Source organism: Sycon ciliatum, chromosome 13, assembly GCF_964019385.1.
Source record: "Sycon ciliatum chromosome 13, ocSycCili1.1, whole genome shotgun sequence".
NCBI classification, from domain to species: Eukaryota; Metazoa; Porifera; class Calcarea; order Leucosolenida; family Sycettidae; genus Sycon; species Sycon ciliatum.
In genome coordinates, this window is record NC_088655.1 from 9,992,552 (window position 1) to 10,007,160 (window position 14,609).

General features: G+C 50.1%; 1 long non-coding RNA gene across 1 annotated transcript; it reads left to right on the forward strand.

Moving 5' to 3' along the window:
• Window positions 1-1,819: 1,819 nt before the first annotated feature.
• On the forward strand, window positions 1,820-13,628 carry LOC135829511 (uncharacterized). Its single transcript, XR_010555841.1, has 5 exons — window positions 1,820-1,974; window positions 2,722-2,782; window positions 3,909-4,223; window positions 4,937-5,257; window positions 13,518-13,628. It is a non-coding gene; the product is annotated as an uncharacterized LOC135829511 (long non-coding RNA).
• Window positions 13,629-14,609: the final 981 nt, after the last annotated feature.

The window sequence follows — 14,609 nt, forward strand, 5'->3', positions numbered from 1 at the left end:
TGTTAATGATTCATGCACGGTGGAAAATTACCACCAATGGCGATGATATTGCTTTCACAACAATGACATCAGTAGGAGCAGTGACACAACCTTACTGCTCCAAGTAGGATTTACAAGCGAGTGAAGGGAGAGCAGACTGGTCTAATAGCAGACCAGGTCTAAGCAAGGAAGTAATCGGCATCAGAGGTGAGCTTGCACATCAGAAAACAGATGATGATCACCAAACACAGAGAAGTTGGCTATGTGTATGTTTGTGTCACTGTATGTGCATGTGTGTGTGTGTGTTTGTGTGTATGTGCGCACATCTGTGTGTGAGAGAGAGGCAGACAGACAGATAGCATATGGTGGGAGGGATCAAGGTCTGACCTCAGAGTTAAATGCTGACGGCGTGGAATAGCAACGGTGCGAAATCGGGCAGGGTGGTTAATGGCCCACACTGGAGCCGAGTAGGAGCGCCAGTGGTTGAGGGCTAGCACAGGAGTAGCAGCAGCTCCAGCCTAGGAAGATCAGCTTCTGGATGAAAATCTCCCGGACACAGTAGGTACCAAGCATCACTAGCAGATTGCCGGCAGGGGTGCACGGCGAGCACCCGTACATCCCTCAAGCCACCAGAGCCGCAGTACTTGGAGACGATCCCGCCAACAATGCTGAGAAGGCACTGGAGCCATACAGGAACTTATGATCGAGCATGACCACAGACTTGAAATACAGGGTCCGGCGTTGAATATTGAGACAGCGACGTCTCCTCCACAGAACACCATTCAGCCCCACCATTGCATTATTTTCGCTTTTTCATAATTTTTACAATTGTGTTAGAGCACACAGCACTCGATGCAACATTTACCAGTGACTAAATAACTCCGCGTCTCCGACCATAACTGCAGCGTTCCCGTGAGCCTGTTGGATTTCCGTCAGCCTGTTGAGATTATCTTCATCTCGTCACATGTGAGCCTGTGTGTTTCATCCGTATCGTGGCACAATTACACAGACACGATTTCCAACTCAGGTCGGTTCCGTTGCTCGAAGGGTTGGCGGTAAGAATTGCTACGCCGTCTGTGGCTGCATGGGAACTTGGCGAGCCGTCGTCTTTCTCCATAAATCCTGATCGTCACGCGAACAACAGCCACTATTGCCTAAAAACTACGACACAACAGTATCAAGCTCGCCCCAGCAGAAGGACACGAATGACGAGCGCTAAGACGGAGAAAGAGAGACAGGGTTAGCGAGAGCTGACTAGTGCAGGTACGCTGTCATCTCCTGAGGTGGTGGGCGAAGCAGCGAAGTGAAACGAAGGAAGATAGAACTTATTAGAAGGCATACGGAGGCACCAAAACCTATTGCCTGTCACATACTAAGTGCCATTTAGGGTTGACAGCTGTCAGCTGACAGCCTCAAAAATTTGAAAATCTGCTCAAAAAACTCTCGATCAGAACTCTGCGCACTCTCAAATGGAGCGCACAGTAAAAAACTCGGCGACGAAGAACGCTTCGTATCGACGCCCTGGACTGAATTCGGCACGTCCAACAAACGGAATAGTGTTCTCTGATATATTCTCTACGTGCTGGGTATGGTCGCGTTTAGTTGGAAGCTCAGTGCATCACCACTTTCGATTTTGAGACTTGGCCGATGGACTATATATGCTCAGCTTGTACGGGAACGCGAGTCTGAACCTCAGAACGGCAGCCGCACGTTTACCATGGTTTAGTGTACAAAGTAGTACTAGTAGTGGCCGGTCTCTGGGAACCGTCATCCACTTATTGGCCATACTTCAGCCTCAGAGTTCAAGTTCAGAGAAATAGTATTACCAATATAGGTTTTAAAAACGTTTTGTCTCAAGTGGACAGATTGGATCGACATGTCTTCTGGTCCGTGGAAGCCAACCAGGAGGGCAAAACGACAGGCTGGTAGTTGCGGCGGCACCAACGTTTCGGTCTTGCTGGTGTCACTGGGAATCCCGGCGGAGACTCCACAATGGTAAGGCAAACGTCTGCCCTTCGTAATGTGTTCTCCATGAAGCCCACGCGGTGTGGCCGCATGGTGCCAATCGCCTTGCTGCATGGCTATGAATCAGTCACAAGTTTTCAGTGCAGCAGAAGCTGTCGACCGCTAAAGGGACCTTCAAAACGTGATCTCTGTTTCCAGGTGATCTTCTTATCCAGGGTCATTTGACTGGAAATAGCATCTCTTGGTCCTGGTTGCAGTGGTCTCCCAGGACAGGTGGTCGCCTTATCCGAGTGGTCGCCTTGATAGGTTTTACTGTGTGTAGTTGATTTATAATTATGGTGGTAAATACACACCAGGGTTATACCTGTAGTCAGAAGAAGAGTAAAGGGTGGGGGTGGGGATCACCGGACCCAAATAGTTGCGTTTTTTTACCGCCATTGCGTTTTTTACCGCCATTTTGGCCGCTACTTCCATAGATGCCGGTAAGCAACCGACCGACTTCCATTCCTTGATATTGTATTTATTCGCCGGCCTCTGGAACTCGCCATAGGTATGGTTTACAGAAGTACTGAGTGATGATTATAGGATGCAATGACTCATACAATGCTCTTTCATGGTTATAAAAACGCGTCGCTCGCACTCTGAAGGGTGGCGCGTTCATTTTGAAATGGGCAGTAGAAAAGGGAAGGAGGGTGCAGCGTATGTGCGTGACCATGCAATGTGTTTACGTTTTGATGTGCATGTATGTGTGCGTGTATGTGAATTCTTGCAATTTAGGACCAATCGCCTATCTTCCAACGTATCTTCCTGCTTCTCGCTGCTCTGGCATATATAAATGGTCAGTGAGATCAAATCTGGCATTAGTTTTAGCTTCACCACATGCCGTCCATGGCTTACCTCATTGAACAAAGCAATTTACTTTTGGAACTTGTTATCCACTGCCTTCCTGACCCATAAAAACACACAGGCCTTCCACATCGGAGGCGAGCGACACGCATGAATGCCAAACTTTAGTTTGACACGTTGAGTGCCTACGACGCATGCCGCCTACGTTGAGCGTCGCGCATGAATGAATGTCGCGTTGAGTGTCACGTTGTATGACACATAGAATGCCACGATGCATAGAGTACCATGTGAGCACGTACAGCGCACGTTCATAGCAGCATAGTTTGAGTGGTAGCACGAAGCAGCCGCGTGCACCCATTAATCTGCATTATTACTATAATGCTACACACACACACACACACACACACACACACACACACACACACACAAACACACACACACACACACACACACACACACACACCTTTGGAAAGCCCATCGCCGAAGGCGATGATAGCTATTAGGCGAGGCAGTAGTTCTTGTGTCGGGATAAATCATTCGGACGGCGAAAGTCGCGGCCGCAGACACAGACGAACACTCTTGGTTGGGGCTGGCTTGGTGGCTTCCGACGGCTACGTTCGTGCCAGTCCCTCCGGTCCTGAGCAAGGTGGTACCATTGCGCCTCCGGGATACCGGTTGCACGCAGGTCTGAAGCTGCAAGCACACACACACACACATACACACACACACACACACACACACACACACACACACACACAATCCTTTTTCTGCACCTTGTCCTCGCCCACTTACTGAGATGTGGTGAGCCCATAAGTGGGATCATTTCCAAGTCCACCCACAGTTTGGGGATTTCAGATGGTATTGGCCATTGGGCGATTCAATAGCCAGTTGAGTCATCTTTCCAAGATTCCTTTTGAGTCTCTCTCCCCTCTCCCAAGGGGAGACCCACGGGACCAATTATGGCAGTGAGCAAGAACAAACACGTACAAGTGTCTGTGTGTATGTATATGTGTGTGTGTGTGTGTGTGTGTGTGTGTGTGTGTGTGTGTGTGTGTGCACGTGCATGTGCGAATGCATGCACGCTCGTGTATGGTCACGCATTGTCTTTGTGTTTACAGCAGTGCATTGTGCGCACTGGCACAAATGCCCAAACGGCAGCTACATTGTTACGCTGATAGAGTCCGATAAGCCGACAGAGATTGCTGCTGCGAACAAACTTCGGTTCAATATGGAATGCAAGGCCAATACCATGGCTATCCCCCGAGGTGGCAGCTGCTTGAGGGACTTCGCCGTTAGCTACGCAGACACCAGCACATGTTACAGGAGTTTATTCTCTGGAACTGCTCCGCCAGGGGATTCTAGCAACATAGCTTGTCCAGGGTTGGTTGGCGTGGGTAGCCGAGGTGACGGAAAATCACCATTAATTTGTCATTGTGAGTTTTACTCCGTGTTTACATGGCTTAGGACAACTTAGCACAAAGGAAGATTACTGGGAACTGGCAATTCTCTTCAACAAGCATTAACACACACACACACACACCATTGGACCATTGGACGCCCATCGCTAAAGGCGATGATAGCGATGCTACAGCAGAAGCCATAGCAGCTTGTGCTGGGATTGCACCATTCAACAACTTGCAAGGCTGAAGAATTGACCGCCACTATTCAGTCTGGTCTACACCACACAGCTATGAAGTGGCTTTTTCTGGCCAGTGAATCCCTACTTTTTGGTCTTTTTTCATTTTTTTCCGCACACACATCACACCAACACCACATACTCCAGCATGCACTGGCTGTTGGTAACCACCCAGGAGAATGAAAGAAAAGTCAGGAGAAGTCTGAGAAAGAGAAGAAAGACGTGTGTGACCATAATCGTCGGGAATCGAACCCGCAACCTCTCGATTGGAAATCGCTGCACATACCACTGCACCATATGGGACACACACACACACACACACGCGCGCGCGCGCGCGCGCGCCGGGGGGAGGAGGTGGTACGGCTTATACTCCAGTGCGACTTATACTCTGGGGGAACTGGTGCCCGCATGTGTATTATGTACTTCAAAGTATGTGACTGTGCCAGGATCCGATTGGTCACTTCATCCCAGTGTACTGGGTGGCGTGTGTTTCTCTGACTCTTTGTTTAGTTGACTGGTTGTCCAGGAATGTGCTACACTGGACAGACAGGAGACGACCAATCACTGTCTACCTGGCTAAACGGTCAGGCGGACCACGCAATGCCACTATGACCTGGGCGGAGGCAAGTTCCGCATGCAACGCTTCGCTGCTGTCCGCGTCATTCATGAATGTATTACCATTGGTGGGAGCGTATGTTCGATATATCGCTGACTTGCTCAACCAGACCAGGGTGTGGGCATCAACACGGCATTTCTCTCTCGATGCCTCCAGTAACTTTACTAGGGAATCTAGAGAGACGGCTGGCACAAGGTTGCTGCCGCTATGTGCAGGTAGTGCTGGCCTTGCGCAGCTGTTACTATGCCTGTCCGTTCGCCTGCGTGTGTGTGTGTGTGTGTGTGTGTGTGTGTATGACTGTGTACATGTGTGCGTGTGTGTGTGTGTGTGTGTGTGTGTGCCAGCTAGTTCGGCTGGTAGGTACACTTATGCCTGATTGTGTTGGGTCTGTTGCCAACAGGCTCGGCTGCTTGAAGGTGTAATGTTGTACCTGCCACCTTTGTTGGTTCCAGGGTTCATATAATTTCTATTTGAAGTATACATACCTGTTAACCATGGACTGCTTCTGGCTAGATTAACTCTTGTGTAATCAATGGTGCTAGTGAAGCTTTTATCAGATCCACTCTGATTTAGCCACTCACACTAGTAGCAAATATTACCTTCACTGGGGGCAGGGGTAACTGCAGTTGGATCCCGGGACGGATACCTGATGCCGTCAATCCTTTTTCTGCACCTTGTCCTCACCCACTTACTGAGGTGTGGCGAGCCCATAAGTGGGATCATTTTCAAGTCCACCCAGAGTTTTGGGGATTTCAGGGGGTGTCGGCCGTTGGGCGGTTCAATAACCAATTGAGTCATCTTACTAAGATTCCTTTTGAGTCTCTCTCCCCTCTCCCGGGGGACTCACGTGACCAGTTTTGGCAGTGGGCAACAAGTACAAGTGTGTGTGTGTGTGTGTGTGTGTGTGTGTGTGTGTGTGTGTGCATGTATCTGTGTCTGTGTGTGTCTGTCTGTTTGTTGGTATATCTGTGCAGTCTGTCTGCATGTCTGTGTGTGTCTGTCTGCTTGTTGGTATATCTGTCTGCATATCTGTCTGTCTGTCTGTCTGTCTGTCTGTCTGTCTGTCTGTCTGTCTGTCTGTCTGCATGTCTGCATGTCTGTCTGTCTGTCTGTCTGTCTGTCTGTCTGTCTGTCTGTCTGTCTGTCTGTCTGTCTGTCTGTCTGTCTGTCTGTCTGTCTGTCTCTGTCGCTTATGTGCCGACAGTGTATCTTGAAAATCAGGTTTGTGTTCAAGACAGGCTTCTATATGAAACAGGCTTTTATACAACACACGATACGACGGTGTGCACGTTAGGCTTCATTTCACCGAGCATAACCTTACTAGCTGACACAAGAGCACAGCAAAAATCAGGTTAAAATATGCAAATTACTAGTAGCAGCAAAAAAGCAACTAAAAGGAAGCAGGCTAGTGGAACTCGGAACTCAGTTTTGTGCCATTTTGTCACATTCGCTGACTGTATAAGATCTGGTTACGTTGGTGGACACTTTGTTGACGGTTGGTCATAGTTCGTAACATTTTGTCCTTCTCCTTTTACCATAAAAAGAAGCAGGGTACTATTAAAGCAGAAATATGATAAGCAGAGGCACGGTAGAGTTTTAAAAGTGGAAATGTCACCGGAATTTTCTTTGCCACGTTTTGCAGCCGTTCGGCTCCTGGCCACGATGACGACCTTCATTTTTCGTCTATGATGATATAAATGGGGTAAAAACCTGACTTTGTTCCTACAAAATCCACGTATCTCCAGATTTGCATGCTAAAACAAGGCATCTTTTACGGGCAAACAGAATACCATTGACAGTGGCATGGCGAATGACTAGAACACAACACCAAAAATATGAAAACAATTGTATGTGAAAACGGTACCATTCGGTAGAGGAAAGAGCCAAGAGTCCCTAATCCCCTTGTTATGAACCCTCTAAGATTCTCTAAATTGTCAGGATCGTACGACCACACGGCACGAGGACAACTGTTTTCCTTTACACAGTATATTTCACTTCATCTGATAATTAACAATGAACACTAATAACACCAGCTATTTATAGCATGCAGAAACAGCGTACATGCAAAACATAAGCAGATAAAACTGGACATAACAGCGTATACAGCAAAATGCACACAACGCATATAGCGTATGCCATGCAGCAACATCAGCGGTACGGCGGAGTCGAAATACAACATTTCAACGAATACAATGCCATAAGCGCGAAGGCCTTTCCCAATTGAGAACTGGTGGTTTACAACATTCTCCCCACCAAAGGGCTTCTCACCGCCGTACAACAATGCACACAAGTCAAAAACGATCCGGGGCTCTGACTACGCGCCCAGAACGCGTTATCTCCTGCTGCCGTGGTGGTGGTAACGGTGCTGACGGTTCATACGCTGGCTGCTGAGGGACGATAGCAGGTTGAGCGGTATCTGCAAGCCCAGGAGCCACGTCCTGTGACGATACTTCTAACGGCACTAACCTTTGGATCGGCCTCAACAGGGTACTGGTACTCAACTTAACCTTGGCAACACGACGCTTACCATCTCGACCAGGGAATAACTCGATGATCCGTCCCAAACGCCAGAACTGTTTGCGCTTGGTATCATCGAGAACAAAGACAACATCACCCACAGCTAAAGGGCGCGACATGGTCTGTTGGTGTTTGTTCAGCTGACTTAGGTACTCCACCTCCCAACGATTCTTGACATGCTCCAGTGTCCGACTGAGGTAACGCAATCTCGATGACATCTGCGCAGCGTCCAGGGTACCTGCTGGCTTCTCTGACGACATCCAGATGTCACCCATCATCATTGCAGGGGTTACTGGTGGCTCATCCAGGCTATCAGACACATAAGTTAGCGGACGGCTATTCACCACTGCTTCAACCTCATACAAGAGGGTCTCAAGCTCCTGGACCTTCAGAAACGCTGTTCCCATTACCTTTTTCAAGGCACTCTTCACTGTACCAACCATTCGCTCATAGAAGCCTCCATGCCATGGTGCAGCTGGAGGATTGAACATCCATGGCACACCCAGTTTGTCAGATGCCGCCTTGAACGTTGTAGCGTTGTCAGACCTGATCCGAGACGGCAAACTACGTCTCGCAACAAACTTCCGAAATGCCATCAAGAATGACTCGGTACTTAAACTATCGACCACCTCCAAGTGAACTGCTCTGGTGGTGGCACACACAAACAATGCTATCCATACCTTCGGAGATGACTCACCACGGCGCACGTACAACGGACCAGCATAGTCGATGCCGGTAGTTGCGAAAGGCCCCTCGTGAACAACTCGGTCTTCCGGCAACGGCGGGCAGACTTCTGAGGCAGCCTTAGCCTTGTAGCGGCGGCATGTAACACATCGCTGAGTAATGTTGCGTAGCGCCCGTCGACCACCGATAATCCAGAATTTCTGACGGATGAACGACAAGACTCCTTCTACACCTTGGTGCATCCTTTCAACATGCATTTTCTCCAACAGCAACTCGGTCAGATGATGTTTGCCTAACAGGACTGGGTGCTTGGCTCCATACGCCAACTCGCTGTGCTGAAGTCGTCCCCCGGCTCTGAGCACTCCATGCTCATCCAGAAACGGTGCAAGCTGATACACCTTCGACCCGGGCTTCACTGGTTGACCTTGCTTGATCAGCTCAAGATCCTCAGCGAAACATGCGGCTTGAACGATGCGGTACAATACGTTGTCTGCTGCAAAATAGAGTTCAGCACGAGGCTCAGTGTGCTTCCACTGCAACATCCGAGTCACCATGCCCTGTGCCCTCGACCATTTACTGAATCGGAGCCACCATTCCTTATCAGATTCTCGACTACAGGTGGTGGCTGACACTCGTACTTCTACACTGGACTCATCTGTAGCTGCGGTTGAGGATGCGGTGGGCCAGTCATTGGGCTCCGTGATCCAGGTTGGTCCGCCCCTCCAGAACGGACTACGGATCTGCTGTGCACTACTCCCACGCGACGGTAAATCTGCTGGGTTGTGAAGGCCTGGGCAATGGTTCCACACAATGCCGACCTTCTTCGATATCTCTTGGACTTGACTGACGCGGTTAGCCACAAATGTTTTCCATTTGTACGATGGATTACTGATCCAATGAACGGTAGTGAGACTGTCAGTCCAGCCATAGACTTGCGTGACGGTCACACGCAGCTCCTTCACCACAAACTCAGCGTAGCGAGCCGCTAGACATACTGCTTGTAACTCAAGGCGGGCTAACGTGGGTGGAGACACGGGTACCACTTTGGCCTTGGCAAATACCAAGTGCGACTGTCCATTGACGACTGCATACAAACAACATCCAAACGCTTTCTCACTGGCATCGGCGAAGGCATGAAGCGCAATCGGCGTGTCAAGATTGCAGCAAATCCAACGTGGTATGTCAATGCTCACCACTTCGGCCAACTCTCCCCACCATTGCGCGCATGCGGCTGCGATGCCATCAGGCAACTTATCATCCCAGTCGCCTCCGACTTTCCAGGCTTGCTGTAGCAGTATCTTTCCGGGCACAACTGCCGGTGCTGCTAGACCTAGCGGATCAAACACTGACGCAACACACTTGAGGAGGGATCGCCGGGTCCAAACAGACGGCCTATCGGACTCGCCTAGCGCTACTATGCTGAGCAAGTCATCACTGGTTTTCCATTTCAGACCGAGAACTTTATCTCCGGCCTCTGGATCGCACGGGATTTCGTTGCCTCGCCACTTGCGTAACTCCATGCCAGCATCCGTAAGCACACGCACGCTGAACTCTTGCATCTCCTTAGCTTCCGAGGCATTTGAGACACTAGAGACCAAATCGTCAACGTAGAAACTCGTGAGCAAGAGATCAATACGATCTCGCTCTTTGGGTGCAGACAACGCCCGTAGCTCCTTCAAGTGATGCTGAATCACCGCAGTAAGCATGTATGGCGAGCAGTTTACGCCAAATGGCAGTTTCGTTAGCCTCCAGGTTAACAGTTCATCGCTGTCGCTTCGACCGGGCCACAAGAAACGCAGGTACGGACGGTCTTCGGGATTAACCGCGACCATGAAGAAAGCCTTGCGGATGTCCGCTTGCAGCGCGCTCTTATATTCACGGAACCGTAATAGCATACCTGCGAGACTCGGCAATAGCGACGGTCCAGGGTCAACCATGTCGTTCAACGACTTGCCATCTGGCGCCGTCGCCGAGGCATTGAACACCACTCTTAACTTCGTGGTTACAGCGTGCTCGCGGAACACACCATGATGCGGTACATAGTACCCGGCATCGCTCTCACATGGCTCCAGCTCAATTGCTCCAAGCTCGCGGTACTCCCTGATCAGCACATCATCATAGAGCACACGCTTCCCATTCCTCTTCAGCTTTTCAAGAAGCCGCGTTGCGATGACTCTAGCTTGAGCAAAGTTATCCGTTGGCCGACGCTCATTTCGCCACAAGAGACCCACTTGGTACCCGCTGCCCTGGCGACATAGCGGGAACGATGGCAGGTGCTGATGTTGTTCTGGAGGTTCATCCAACTGCCATAGTTTGTCGATGTGGGCTGTGACACATGACACGGTCACCGGCTGACTGTTTCGACTTGGTGCAGACGCTGGACCAGATAATACATTACCTATCTCTGTGTTCCACACCGTCTCACCATTAACTTCCTTCTTGCTGTGCAGTACCGCGTTGATATAGTCTGCACCAATCAGCATATGTATTTCGTCTGATGTCCCTTGTTGAGGCTTGTCACTCAGCTCTACTCCCCAACTGTGCCACTGCGCAATGGTCTGCGGACTTGCGCACTTCAGGTCCAGCTCAAGCGTTGGTTTCACGAACGCGCGTACCCGAATGCTAGCGGAGCTACCCTGGATCGTGATGGCGTACTTATCCATGCGCTGTTGGGTTGGTTCCGCGCCGAACGGCTTCACCTCTACATTTTCAACCCCAACGTGTTCTGCATCGATTGCTGACACCAACGCTGCAGTCACGAATGACGCCTCAGCACCCGAGTCCAGGAACACTCGAACCTTCGCGTTTCGAGTTCTTCCCTCAACTCGTGCCACTCCGGTCATCAGCCGCACACTTGGCGAGTGTAGACAGCACGACCCAACATTCTTCTCCGTAACTATCTCAGTCGGTCTCTCCCGGCTGTAACCTGCTCTATCCAACACATCATGTAGTAGCAGGTGGTGTTTCCTCTGGCATTTCGTGCATCTCGAGCCTGACCGACATTCTCTGGCCATATGGCCATACTTAAGGCAGTTCCAGCAGAGTCTCTCTCGCTGCAGAAAACCCTTTCTCCCTTCCTTTGGCAGCGACTTTAGCTGCTTCTCTGCATCTGCGACCGATATCGCCATGCACTGTGCCGACGCCGTGGGCCTTGGCACGGATCGTTCTACTGGCTTCCTGGCAGTATCACCCTGTCGTCCGTGCGCGACCTGGTAAGACGCGCCGTGCTCCTGTACCTGGCGCAGTGACATCCCGTAGCACTGCCGTTCGACCAGGTACGTCTTCATCTCAGGTCCGCATTGCTCCAAGATTACCTGCTTTGCCATTGCTTGCAGCACCGGGGACATTTTTCCTATATCGGCGCTATACTTGGTGTCCACCTCGCCATCTTCTGTCATAGCGAGTGTGGCCCACACCTCTACCTCTCGGCAAACACGGACAACGTATTGATGAAACGACTCATCTGACCGCTGCTTGCCTGTCAGCAATGTCTTCCACGCTTTATCCGGAGTCTTTCCGAGCGAGGCAAGCAACTCTCGTTTTGCTTCCTCGTAATTATTGCATCCAATACATATCCTCTCCGCTTTGCTACCCGCTAGCGCAATGCGCAGTCGCAGCAGCCATTCGCTTTCTTCGAACTCGTTCTTGGAACAGATGTCCTCGAACAGGTCAAGATAACGCTCCAATGGCTGCGTTCCATCATATGAGGGGATTTTCATCACCGGTTGACGCCCACCGCTGTGACTGGGAGATTCCTCTGTACCTCCCATCGTGGCTTTACCCTCACCCTCCTGCGCATTGGCGATGCTCTCGTTAATCTCCTTTAGTGTTTTGGCAAACTCGGTGCGGAGCGCCTCCTCTCGCCGTCTGGCACTGCGCTCCTCACGCTCCGCGTACTGTAGGAGCCTCTGCTCCACATGTACCTTCAACAACTCGCCTTCTAATCCTAACCGCTCTCCATTGTCGATAAAGCTGGCTTCCAAATTGTTCCATAGTTCCTCTGCCATGCTCGCTCCTATCCTGGCGTGGTCGCCAAATGTTATGAACCCTCTAAGATTCTCTAAATTGTCAGGATCGTACGACCACACGGCACGAGGACAACTGTTTTCCTTTACACAGTATATTTCACTTCATCTGATAATTAACAATGAACACTAATAACACCAGCTATTTATAGCATGCAGAAACAGCGTACATGCAAAACATAAGCAGATAAAACTGGACATAACAGCGTATACAGCAAAATGCACACAACGCATATAGCGTATGCCATGCAGCAACATCAGCGGTACGGCGGAGTCGAAATACAACATTTCAACGAATACAATGCCATAAGCGCGAAGGCCTTTCCCAATTGAGAACTGGTGGTTTACAACACCCCTTTTAACATCAAAATCAATGGAAAAACGTCAAAAAACAAAACACGGAAAAAATTCTCAGGAAAATACAAAGGCACTGACCTGCCCACCATCGTCTCCAAAACCTCACAGCCGGCCCTCCGAGATTGCCAACTCTCGCAATGCATTTACAGATACTGAAGTGAATAATGGAGTGTGGTGGTGGGGCCCATTAAGCTCAGCTGGCCTGAAGTCTCAGTTTGACAGCTCGATGGACACACCAAAAAGAGATCGGATAGGGAGAATAAGGTTGTAAAAAGGAGAAAAAAAACTTCTAGGTAGCGTGTGATTCTGGACAAGGGACCTGCACTAATGATGTGTATACCATACACATGAAGAATAACAAAAGGACTAAAGCCAATAGATTTTTGCAGTACTGTTACTGCTCACACAAGGCTCTTCATTCTTTGTGATATGGTAGGAATGTAACCGTTTGTTTGTCAACATAAGAGAGAGAGAGAGAGTGTGTGTGTGTGGGGGGGGGGGGGGGGGGGTGCTGTGTTGCTACTCCGAGTTTCACGTAGTCATGATCAGCAGGCAGCTGTCTATACATGTGCATGCATATGTGTGTCTGTATATTTCTTTCCCATTCTCTCCCTCTCCCTCTCCCTCTCCCTCTCCCCCTCCCCTCCCCTCCCTCTCCCTCCCCCCTCCCTCTCCTCTCTCTCTCTCTCTCTCTCTCTCTCTCTCTCTCTCTCTCTCTCTCTCTCTCTCTCTCTCTCTCTCTCTCTCTCTCTCTCTCTCTCTCTCTCTCTCTCTCTCTCTCTCTCTCTCTCTCTCTCTCTCTCTCTTGTTGTAATGGCTAGTGTTTCGCCTCACTCAGGGCTTGGCCGTATGTGTAAATGTATTGGCTTGTCTACTCTTGCTGAACCCACAGAGGTGGATGAATGTTCTCTTGCCATCCACAATTGCTCCACCAATGGCCAGTGTGTCAATATGCTGGCGTCTTATGTTTGCAGGTGCAACCCTCACTTTTCCGGGATATACTGTACACGTAAGCTTTGCCTCTCTCTGTCTCTGTCTCTCTCTCTGTCTCTCCATCTCTCCCTCTCTGTCTGTCTGTCTGTCTGTCTGTCTGTCTGTCTGTCTGTCTGTCTGTCTCTATCTCTCTCTCTCTCTCTCTCTCTCTCTCTCTCTCTCTCTCTCTCTCTCTCTCTCTCTCTCTCTCTCTCTCTCTCTCTCTCTCCCTCCCTCCCTCTCTCTCTCCCTCTCTCTGTCTCTCTCTTTCTCTGTCTCTCTCTGTCTCTCTCTCTCTGTCTCTGTCTCTGTCTCTCTCTGTCTCTCTCTGTCTCTGTCACTCTCTCTCTCTCTCTCTCTCTCTCTCTCTCTCTCTCTCTCTCTCTCTCTCTCTCTCTCTCTCTCTCTCTCTCTCTCTCTCTCTCTCGCTCGCTCGCTCGCTCTCTCTCTCTCTCTCCACCTTACCGTCCATCCATCCCTCCGCCTGTCCGTCTGTTCGTCCGTCCATCCGTCTGTCCGTCCGTCCACCCATCCATCCAGCCAACCAACCACCCATCCATCCATCCAATCATCCACCCAGCCATCCATCCATGTATCCATTAGCCATCGGTCCATCCCTCCGTCTGTCTGTCCATTCTTCTGTCCTTCCATCCATCCATCCATTCATCCATCCATCCATCCATCCGTCCATCCATCCTTCCAGCCTTCCATCATTCCGTCCGTCCATCCGTACGTCCATCAATCCATCCATATATCCATTCGTCCCTTCTTCCGTCTGCACCTCCATCCCTCCATTCATCCATTCAATTTGCAGAGTATTCGCTGCATGTTGGTCTAAACCACAATCTCTGGTGGAAGTTTCTCACTTTTATACAGTACTCTGCTCTGCGTGATCCCTATCTTTTTCACGCTCACCCCTCTATATATGTCATTCATGTTCTATATGCTGACATTAGTCCCCCTCGACAGACCTCCCAGCCTTTGGGGGAAACCAGAAATAAACACATAAAAC